General features: G+C 39.2%; 1 long non-coding RNA gene across 1 annotated transcript; it reads left to right on the top strand.

Moving 5' to 3' along the window:
* The first annotated feature begins 1,163 nt into the window (after positions 1-1,163).
* On the top strand, positions 1,164-1,498 carry LOC113362041. The gene is made up of 3 exons (XR_003365510.1): positions 1,164-1,181; positions 1,291-1,344; positions 1,435-1,498. It is a non-coding gene; the product is annotated as an uncharacterized LOC113362041 (long non-coding RNA).
* Positions 1,499-10,996: the final 9,498 nt, after the last annotated feature.

Below are 10,996 nucleotides of genomic sequence, written 5' to 3'. Positions count from 1 at the left end.
ACTTCTCGTTCCCTATCGATGAAGTGATTGAACTCCTGGAAGTATGGATTCAAGATGATGCCATCAAACTACCTCCTATCAGGCGCCCACCAACTCAGGAACAAATGGAAAATCCCAAATATTATCGTTACCACAGATACAAGAGAACTTCAATTAGGCACTGAGGGAGTTCGCAGAGACCCTCTTCCCATCAGGATTTGCATAGTTCCTGGGGACTCCGTCCACAAAACCGTACATACCATGATGGAGAATTTATGCAAACAACAATAGGCGAGTTTCCGAACAAGAGCTGGCAAACAAGCCAAAACCCGCGGGTTTGCCCGGACCGACCCGTGAAAAACCCGCACCCGGCTCGGCTGGTGTCTAAACAATCCGGGTTAGGGTTGGAGAAATGTCGGCTTGTGAGTAAACGGGTTAACCCGTCCCGGCCCGTAAATCCGCGGGTACAACCCGTAAACCCGTCCATATTACCTTATTAATTAGTTTTATGTAATCCTGATCGTCAGATCATCTAGGTTTCATATTATCCCTACGTTTAAGGTATAAATGCACCAAAACCCTAGAAGACAATAATCATTTCCTTTTGTTTCTTCTTCCCCTTTCTTTTCTTTCTCTCCCCACACCCTACTGTCTTCTCCTGCGGCTGCGCCTCCTCACCATCTCCATTTTACTTCTTCTGCTTTGCTTTTTTAGTCTTCATCTCTGTATCTCCTACACATAGTTGGTACTTTAACTCCATGGTGATGATGATTTAAGGCAATAAATTGACAATTTTAAAACTAGGGTTTAGTAATATACTAATATTGGTTTTGCATGATTGATTGTGCGGATTAATTTGAGGAACTTGAACTTCTGTTTTATCAATTGTTAAATCAATTTCCGAATCATCCAAATATTGAAGCATCCAAATATTGTTCAATTCAAGCAGGAACGGTGTTGATTCTCTGCACTTCAGGTTAATTCATTTACATTTGAAATTTCCCCCAAGTTTTTGGAAATTAATAAGAATGCGAAGAATGTTGTCGAAGATTGAAATGATTGTCAGGAATATGAAACTGTTATTATGTGCAGGTTCTGCCAACACAAACACATTTAGCTATTGTCAATTTGTCATGGAGTATGCAGCTGGTGGTGAACTTTTCGAGAGAATCTGCAGTGCAGGACGATTCAGTGAAGACGAGGTATAATCAAACAAACTCTAGTTGATTTCTTAGTCTTTTCAAGAATCATTTGCTCGTTCCCCGTTTCTCTTTTCTCCGAATTCAACTATAACGTGTCCAATTTCAACAGGCAAGATTTTTCTTCCAACAGCTAATATCGGGAGTCAGTTACTGCCATTCCATGGTATCTTCTTTTTCATTATTTCAGATCATAATCTGTTTCACATTCTTTCAGCCAACATGACGGATCCGGCTCTAATCTTTTGTGCTACAGGAAATTTGTCACAGGGACCTGAAGCTAGAAAATACACTCCTGGATGGAAATCCCACACCACGCCTTAAAATACTCCTGGTCAATTTTTATTTTCTTATTTAGATTTCGTATGTATCCTATATTCCTATTGCATGATTCTATAGGGAACAGTAAGTAAGAAGCAATAATGGGTTTTGCTGCCCCTTGAAATGATGGGTTTTGTGGGAGTTTGAATGCTTGAATGATTGTCGAAACATCACAGCTTTCTCATCTCTTTCACCACCAGAATATGTATGTTTGATAAAACACCTGAAAGATCAGTGCATTCACCAACTTTCTCTACCATAAATTGGGGTTTACACAAGGGTTTAGTGAGAAGAAGTGAGAAGAAGGGTTTAGTGAGAAGAAGTGACGCAAGATTGGTGGTTTCGGTCATTCGGTGTTCTGGTAGTAAAATCAGTCAAGACATGTTGATACAACGGGTTCTGGTGGTTATACTTGAAGAGATAGAAGCCTGGAAGAACAATAAGAAGAACTTGATGATGATGATTGTCATGAGTCGTGACTAATGTGGGCTGTTCTGTGCAAGGTTAACTTAATTTTTGTATCTTGTATTATTTTACGATTTTTATCCTTGTAATTTGATTTTTATCCTTGTAATTTGACATGAATTGACGTAATTTAGTTTTAATTTTAATTTTAATTTTAATCAAACAAGCCGGATAACCCGCAAACCCGCAAGCTTTATCTGTTACGGGTGCGGGTTGAAGAAATGACCACCCGTGAAGAATATCAACCCGCAGGTTTTAGCCCGTGTTAACCCAAACCCGTGTAACCCGTAACAAGCCAGCCCCGGACCGCCCGTTTGCCAGCTCTATTCCGAACACAGGGAATCAGGGAAGAGCTGCTTCACACAAAAAAAGGGAGAATAAACTCGCATCCGTGATTTATTAAAGCCCGTCAACATTCATGGTCGTGGCCGACCAAGGTTCGTTCTCGTAGTTGCTGCTCCTTCCTTTCAAGATCCACGGACGTAGCCACCACTCGTCACTACCAAGATTTGTGCATGTAGTCATCACTCGTCCTTTTCAAGGATTATAATCGCAACCATCCAAGCTCCATCCAACCTGTTTTGTACATAGTCATCAACAAGAGGGTGATATCCTCATCATGGTAAACCCATCGACTACACAGGATAGAATCACGTAAACCACACTGGGGACTGAGGCTCAGCATGAAATTCCTTCGCCGTCAATCAAGAACTTCTTTAACACAAGAGAGACGGTCAATCAGGAAGCATGTAGTTTGCAAGGGAAAATCAAACTGAAGGTTGGTCGAATCCTTAACCATTATTGTTATTTCCCCTATTTCAAATCACCATTTCCAGCATTGCATGCGTTGAGATGTTGCAGTAGAAATGGTATTCTTTCCCATGAGGAGAAAACACGACTTGTCGGCCAGCACTATTTGTGTGTCGTCTTCCCATATGCCATATCATACCGCCTCAGAATAATACGAAGAACTCATTTTTCGAAATTAAGGGTTAAGGGAGCCCTCACTGGAGTTCTCTCCTGAAGCCGCTTCAACACACGTTCCAGAAGCCGCTTCAACGCACGCTCTCTCCTGAGGCCGCTTCAACGCTCTCTCCAGAAGAAGCCGCTTCAGCGCTCTCTCCCGAAGCCGCTTCAACACTCTCTCCCGAAGCCGCTTCAGTGCTCTCTTCATAGGTCGAAGCCGCTCCAACACCTTACTAGCAAATGCAATGGAAGTACGTCTTTCAAGTGAAAAAAACTCGGGATAATTACACCTGGGGACTTCCATCACAGGATGCCTTCACGTCCCTCAACCGGTTTATTTCTAACATCAACATCATCACTATTGAAGATTTATGATTCGCAGAAAATTCTCAACATGAAGACGTACATGTGTATCAAAGACTCCAAAAGTACAAATCGGAGATGTTCTCACGTATCCAGCCACGCTATCGAATCTGAAGTGTAACTGGGGACTAGTCATCGCATCCCATTCCATACAACCATCCAAGATTCAGAAGACGGTTCAAAAGATGTCGCTTGGAACGAAGTCCTTAAAGATTCGCGGCACAACGTCCATCCTTCAACCTACCTAGATGACACGCCACAAATCTTCAAGAAGCGTGTAGTCTGCAAAGGTATTGCGAGATCTTTCTAAGAATTTGGATTTCTTAGTCGGGAGATTTCATTCATTCATCCAACTGGAAACATAAAATCATAAAAGCAGCATGAATGAGGGATTATTATTCAATCAAGCCCTGGATCCATCCACATGAAACAAAGACTACTGAACATCAAAGAAGTATCATCAAAACCAGGGCCAATGGCACCTTCAATAGAGTCCTTTCTGGAGCTGCTTCAACATCCTCTCGAGACGTTTCAACATCCTCTTGAGTTGCTTCAACATCTTTTTCAGAAATTGCTTCAGCATCCTTTAAAGGATATTCCTCATGATAGGGCTCGTCCATATCAAATTCGAGGATTGTGACGTCGTCATGGAAAGGGTATTCATGTGTTATCCAGGAGTTCATGTTATGCTCCACCCTCCTTCACTTTATCCGTGCAGCAAACCTTTCAGCCCTAGCACTTGTTAGCTGAGATGCTTCATCGCGCCTCCACTTTTCCTCCATGATAACCGAAGCCAGGAAAGCTTGGACACGCTCTCGAACGATACTCAGATGTACAAGGGACTTGGAATGCATTTTGAGATCCCAACCAACAGTATGCCTAATCTACCTGGGGCCAACCGACATCATGCTAGGGGAACGCTTACCTGGACGCCTCTTGAACGTGACATGTTCCAAGGATAGGCCGACCCATATCTCATGGTAACATCTAACTTTGTCTCATAAGTTTTGCCTTTGTTTGTCACTATCTAGTGCTTACACCGCAACAATGTCACTGTTACGTACTAAGTAGGGGACTTAATGTTGATGGTGGTTTTTAGTTCAAGGGCTAAAATCGTAAAACCTGTATTTAATGCGATGTCATCCTGTAAAGAAACATAAGACATTTAAAAGCAATGAGTGCTTAAGCCTCTTCGCTCATATATGTATTGAGCAATTCAATATATCTGTATATATATGAAATTTACTCATAATGGTGCGTGCAACATCAATCCCAAAATATTATGTGAATCTTATCTTCCACCAGCATTATTCACTAATGCATGACTTTCCTAGTATTTTCCTACGCTATATTCCCAGCCGAACTCTCAATATTTACATGACATGACGATTAAATGTTCACTCTCAGCAGAGTAACATGAATCTCCCAAAGTGTCAGTATTGAGATCTGCATGAAAGTACTCACACAGGCTGCATCACTCTCTGACAAAGAGACCAGCGTGTTTACACACTTTTTAAATTAAAAGATAGCGCGATTGAACGAGTTTAAATTCCTTAAGGAAAATATAGACGGTCCATGTCAGTCTCAAAACGATCACGACCGTACGTTTTGGCCAGTCAATTTACAAAACCTAGCAGCCTCCTAACATGGTCGGACAAGCTCCATAATGTTCACCATCGGTCCCACTATCATCCCAACCGATCGGGATACTTTTAGTTCACCCGCAGCACCCCTAGTCGTTAGCCAGAAGTCAGGGTGATCGCGATGTTGAAAAGAAGCTCAACGAGCTAAGACCGACCATATCGGTCTCAAACTCATCAAATCCGTCAAACTTAGCCAGCCTAATTGGATGGCTCGGATGTTATTTTGAACGACCAATGAAGTGCAGATATGCTCACCAGCAACTCACCTCCATCCTTGGCCGGTCGAACTACTTACAATATGCTAACAACCACCAAAAACTTTAGCACGAAGACAGGCCAGCCGCTTGAACGAAAGGAGTCTTAATCGAATTAGGATACCTAGGTAGGTCTTAAATAAATCATGACCAACCAACTTCGCCAGCCTAGTCGGACGGCCTAGATCGCATCTCTAAAGATCAAAGAAGCGTCGGTGTGTTCATTGGCGGCCCAACCTTCTTCCCAGTCGATCGACTTGCCCATAGAAAGTCAATACGCATTAAACTATTTGATTGAATTAGGGCGGACGCGACTGCTTTAAAACCCTAATTTGTGTTTGCGGAAGTATACAACTATCCGAAATCAATCACGACCACCCATCTTCACCAGCCGAATCGAGTGGCTTAGATCAAATTTCAGATGGCCCAAAAGATGTCAGCGTGTACACCTGCGGCTCATCTTTGCACATGGCCGATCGGCCTGTTCGAATCAGCGCCCAGCGCTTTGATTTGACTAGCTAAAACAGGATGGTCGCACGGCTTCCAAACCCTAAATACGACAAGGCAATATACAACTGCCGCAAATCATCTCGTCCATCCAACTTCGCCATCCTAGTTGGATAGTGTAGATTTGTTTCAGAAATCTAACAAAGTAGTGTTGTGATCGCCGACCATCTCTTCCCCACTGGAAATGATCGACCAAGTGATAGCTCTCCCATAGGGTCCTCAAACGAACACCCAAAGAGGGTCGGCAGTGCTGCTTTTAAGACGCTTGATTCGTGACTGATTCGATCGAGCTCAAAAACAACGATGCTTCTAGCACATCGATTATTTTCAGCTGCTTATTCAAAAGCGATGCTTCACATACATCGATTATAAGCAATGCTTTATAAATATCGGTTTTACAAATAATTTATTATTTGACCTAAAAGCACTACGTGATGCTTTCAGCAACGAGTCCCACGACTCGACCCACTTACTCGAGACATCAAACATGTCACAAATTGGGGGATGCTCACTGGGATATTGGTCTGGCGGTTTATGAGAAATTGTCAGGAAAGACGAACGGTTAACAGTAATGAGAGTAGTGGGTGGACGTGTGATCAGTCTTCCCTCATAACGGAAACACGATGATCATTACCTTCTGTACAACTCCACTTCTCCATTACTTAAGTTCCTCCACTTCCTATGAGATCAGGGTGCTTTCAATTACTTGTATAAATAGGTTTTCAATCTATTTCGACAACAGAAGAATACAAGTGTTATCAGCACAAGTATCCAGAAACCATTTTCTGATACGAGTCATAAACAGCCACACCTTCATAATTCCACATTCTAATCTCAAACACCTTCTTCGCTTCCCTCCCTAAGATCAACCCTTCTCCTTCACCTTGTGACTGAATTGAATCTGGAACGACCATTTCTTGGTTTAGGCCAGAGTCTTACAGATTGATCTCTCGAACCTAAAAGCATTCCCGTGCAGTGCATTTGTTTAGGGTTTAAATTCGTTTCTCATCAACTCACCCAAATTACCAAAAACATCATAATCAGTTTTTACCCTAAAACAGCAGAATCAGTTTTTACCCCCAAATTACCATTTGTTTAGGTTACCAACATTAGTCATCCTTTCTTATTAATCTCATATTATTTTTGGAACACATATTTGTAAGATTATGTAGCGTCCAAGCATAATTTCTTCTACTGAGACCTATATATTTCAATGGTTGTTCATAGCCTCACAACTACAATGGAAGATGAGAAATCCTAACCTAAGGAGAAAGATTCATTTTTTTTAAAAGGAAGAAGAAGAATATGAAGAAGCCAGGATCAAACTTCTCCATCCATCAAAGATTAGCAACCTTTTTGAAGAACTTAAGAAGACTAAGATGGAAATGAAATCCCTTAAAAGTTTATTTCAAAAATCTCTCGATATCCAAGAAGCACTTGTCAAACAACAACCTAATAGGTTTGAAGGACCCAAAATCCTCATTATGATCTCCTTGTGGGAATTTTATTCTTTTTTTTTTTAAGGAGGAACACTTTCTTTCGGAGTAGCCTATTTATGTATTTTACATGAAGCGTATTATAGGGGATCCAAGCTTTTGGTTTTGTGGGATTCTATAGATTCAAATACCGTAAATGTGGATAAGGTGACATTTCATCCATAACAAAAACACAAAAATATCCTTTGATTGTATTTATTATTACTTTAGTACCCTTAAATAATTGCCTATATCTAATTAAAAGTCAAAAACTAAACCTAAACCTAATCAATATTGTCTCTTCTTCTCTTTTTCTTCTCCATCATCTCTTCTTCTTCTTCTTCCTATATTTTTTTTTGTTCTTTACCGATGATTAATCGTCAATTCTTCGCAAGTAATTACTTCAATTAGGTAAGAATCGAAAACCCAACCTTTTTTGTTGCTTTTAATTGCATATATAGGTTAGTTTCGATCAACTTAGGGATTTGAAAATAGTTTCAGAATTACATACGGTTGGGAAATATTGGTATTCCTAACCGTAAATAAATTGTTCGGTTGGGAAAATATGAACTCCAAACCGTATTTGAACCTGAGTTTCTCTAAGGTTTGGAGTTCCAACTATATATGGTAGTTACGGTTGGGAAAATTTGAGATTCCCAACCGTATGTTAAATTAAAAAAAAAATTGATTTTGATTTTCAAACTCCAACTATAAGTTAGTTTAACTTAATCACTAATCATACATAATTTAGTTAATCAAATCATTAGCACTAACTAATGGAGGATATTATATCCATTAACAAAATTAATAGTAAAAGGGTTTTGTTGATTACTATTTGATGACTCTATTTTGTCATCATGTGAGCCCAAAAAACCAAAAGTTTGGAGCCCATATAATAGCATTAGTTACTCCAAATACTATCATCTTGCAATTATCAAAGGTTTTTTTGTTAAGTTTTACTTTGGAGATGATTTTTATACCTAGTCTTTATCGATTATTATGTGTATTGCTTATTTTGTGAGATGTGTTCTTTGTTGTCATATTTTTGAAGATTAGAACGGATATCTCGTATGTTCTCATAGGTTAAGCTCTTAAATTTTTATATTTGTAACTGCCAAAAAGAGGAGTAAACTATTTTGAGAACTGCAATATTGATCTTCCCACGATTACACTTTGTGTATATATTGAAGGGATTCTATAAGATGTTCTTGGTTGTCGCCTATTTTCCCTGAAATCGTAACTGGAAGTGAGAACTTTAATCTCTATGTTCGTACATGGATAAAGAAGATATAGTTCTTATATTGAGTCATATCGCTAAAAGTATGCTCTTTTTAAGTAACTGGCCTAGAGAATAGCTTTTGTCATTGATTATTTTTTCTCACTGAAGTAATGTATTTTAGTGCCTCCAAAATTAATGTCGTTGGTTTTAACTTATTTGTTCGTAATTGCGAGAAAAAAGAAAAATATTTGGGTATAAATTTACTTGTAAGTTGTTAATGTCCAAGAAAATCCTACTTCTCTTATAATTAGAGAAAGGTCGCTCATGTTGTTTTTTTGGAATGACATCAAATGGGGGAGAGTTCAATTTGAAGTTATGCTTAATTGATATATCTTTGTGGGGAGTGCGGCTGTAAAATTGTAGGAGATGACTTCCTTAAGACGCTAAGTTTACTTGGTGAGTTCGTCTAAATAAAAAGTTGGTATGTTATCTCTAGTCTCGATGACTCTTATGTGTAGTTCATGTTAGAGCATTGCTCGGTCGAACTCGCATGCGTTGCTATCTTAAGCATGTTTGTCAATGTTAGTGATCAAAACTATAAGTCTTGATTTCTAGTCTACTATAGCTAAGGTCTCGGACTAGGATAGAAAGTGTAGCTGAGCTCAAGAACTCCATAGCAATCATCATACAAGATGAAGGACTACTCAAGGAACTGGTGGATCTTCATCGACTAAAAGGTATGTGGAGACTTGAATTTATCTATCAGTCAAAAGTCTATTTATCTCCAATCTTGAGACAAAAGTCGTTTTGCTGTATAGACTTAGATTATAGACATTTGGCATTTCGAGCTGAGTTTACCTCGCCTATCTATTTCTCGAAATATGTGTTGGTAAAGCTTTCACTTTAGCTAAGTTCATCTTTACCTAGTGACGAAAGTCATGTTATGTTTCAATCACTTTGAAAATTGCTCTGACGAAAAATGGTTTGTGAATAACAACTATATAACGTCATCTGAGAATGTTTCAATGATTGAAAAGAGAGTTTAGACTATATAACCATTTGGAGGATATAAGCTTCGTTGTGGAAACACACATATGTATAGGTCCTTATTGCTTGAACTGAAGTTTGCGAACTTTGTTGATCAAGTGAACCGGAGAAGTGCGTGAGCTATGTCCGCGAACCCAGTCCGCGAACTTGCGAAGTTCTCAAACCCGAGAATTTCTGCTGGAGTTTGTAAACTCCATCCGGAAAATTAACTCCGCGAACTTGAGTAGGTTATGTCTAAAAACGATGTTTAGTGAACTTATCTTTATAAACTAAGGAATGCAATTGCAAACCGTGGATATAGAGTTCATGAACCGATACATGTGAATCAAATCGTTTTTTCTTCAATCGTGTCTTGTGTAGTACATGAGATTTCCTTGCAATTGAACAACTCTCTAACTAGTTCATTTGAGTCATTTGAACTAGTTATGGTGAAGAAGAACAAGGTTGATATGAAAGTGATCATACGGCTAACCATTTGGTTAACTATTGTTAAACCAACTAATATACAAGTTTGGGTACGGTTACACAAGCCCAGGAACGTGCATTTTATGTGTGTATAACAAGATATGTTTTCGATCTAACGGTTGATAAATATTAGCTTGAATCTAATCAGGTTTTCATCTAACGGTGAATATTGAATGCTTTGTTACTAAGCTAACAATTATTGCAAACCCTGATTTGAAAGACTATATAAGGGAGAACTCTAGCAACTGGGAAAACTAATCCCCACATATTTTGTGTGATACTAGTTGTGCTAAGCTACAGTCGATTCTCCTTTAACCTTTGGTTTCTTCTTCTAAACCAGGTTAACGACTTAAAGACTTCATTGGGATTGTGAAGCCAGACGATACTACTTTTCTTGTAGTTGTGCTAAGCTACAGTCGATTCTCCTTTAACCTTTGGTTTCTTCTTCTAAACCAGGTTAACGACTTAAAGACTTCATTGGGATTGTGAAGCCAGACGATACTACTTTTCTTGTAGTTGTACGACTACAATTGTAATAATTATCTTGAGATTTATATCTCCGATAGGCAAGATAAAAAGTAATCACAAACATCTTCGTATCATCGTTTGTGATTCCACGATATCTTTTTTCGCTGCCTCGATTAAGACTATTGTAAGGTGATTGATAATACTAGGTTGTGCTTCGGGAATATAAGACCGGTTTATCAATTAGTTCCTGTTCACCTTGATTTATCAAAATACGGAACAAAACTCGTAGGTATATTCGTGGGAGACGGATTTATCTATTAACATAGACTTTTCTGTGTGATACAAATTTGTTTATTAAAGTCTTCGACTTTGGGTCGTAGCAACTCTTAGTTGTGGGTGAGATCAGCTAAGGGAATCAAGTACGTAGTATCCTGCTGGGATCAGAGACGTAGGAGCATAATTGTACCTTGGATCAGTGTGAGATTGGTTGGGGTTCAACTACAGTCCAGACCAAAGTTAGTTTGGAGTAGGATAGTGTCTGTAGCGGCTTAATACAATGTGTGTTCAATCTGGACTAGGTCCCGTGGTTTTTCTGCATTTGCGGTTTCCTCGTTAACAAAATTTC

Source organism: Papaver somniferum, chromosome 3 (genome assembly GCF_003573695.1).
Source record: "Papaver somniferum cultivar HN1 chromosome 3, ASM357369v1, whole genome shotgun sequence".
NCBI classification, from domain to species: domain Eukaryota; kingdom Viridiplantae; phylum Streptophyta; class Magnoliopsida; order Ranunculales; family Papaveraceae; genus Papaver; species Papaver somniferum.
The sequence above is the reverse complement of the archived record's forward strand: the minus strand, read 5'-3'. Positions and strand labels throughout refer to the sequence as shown.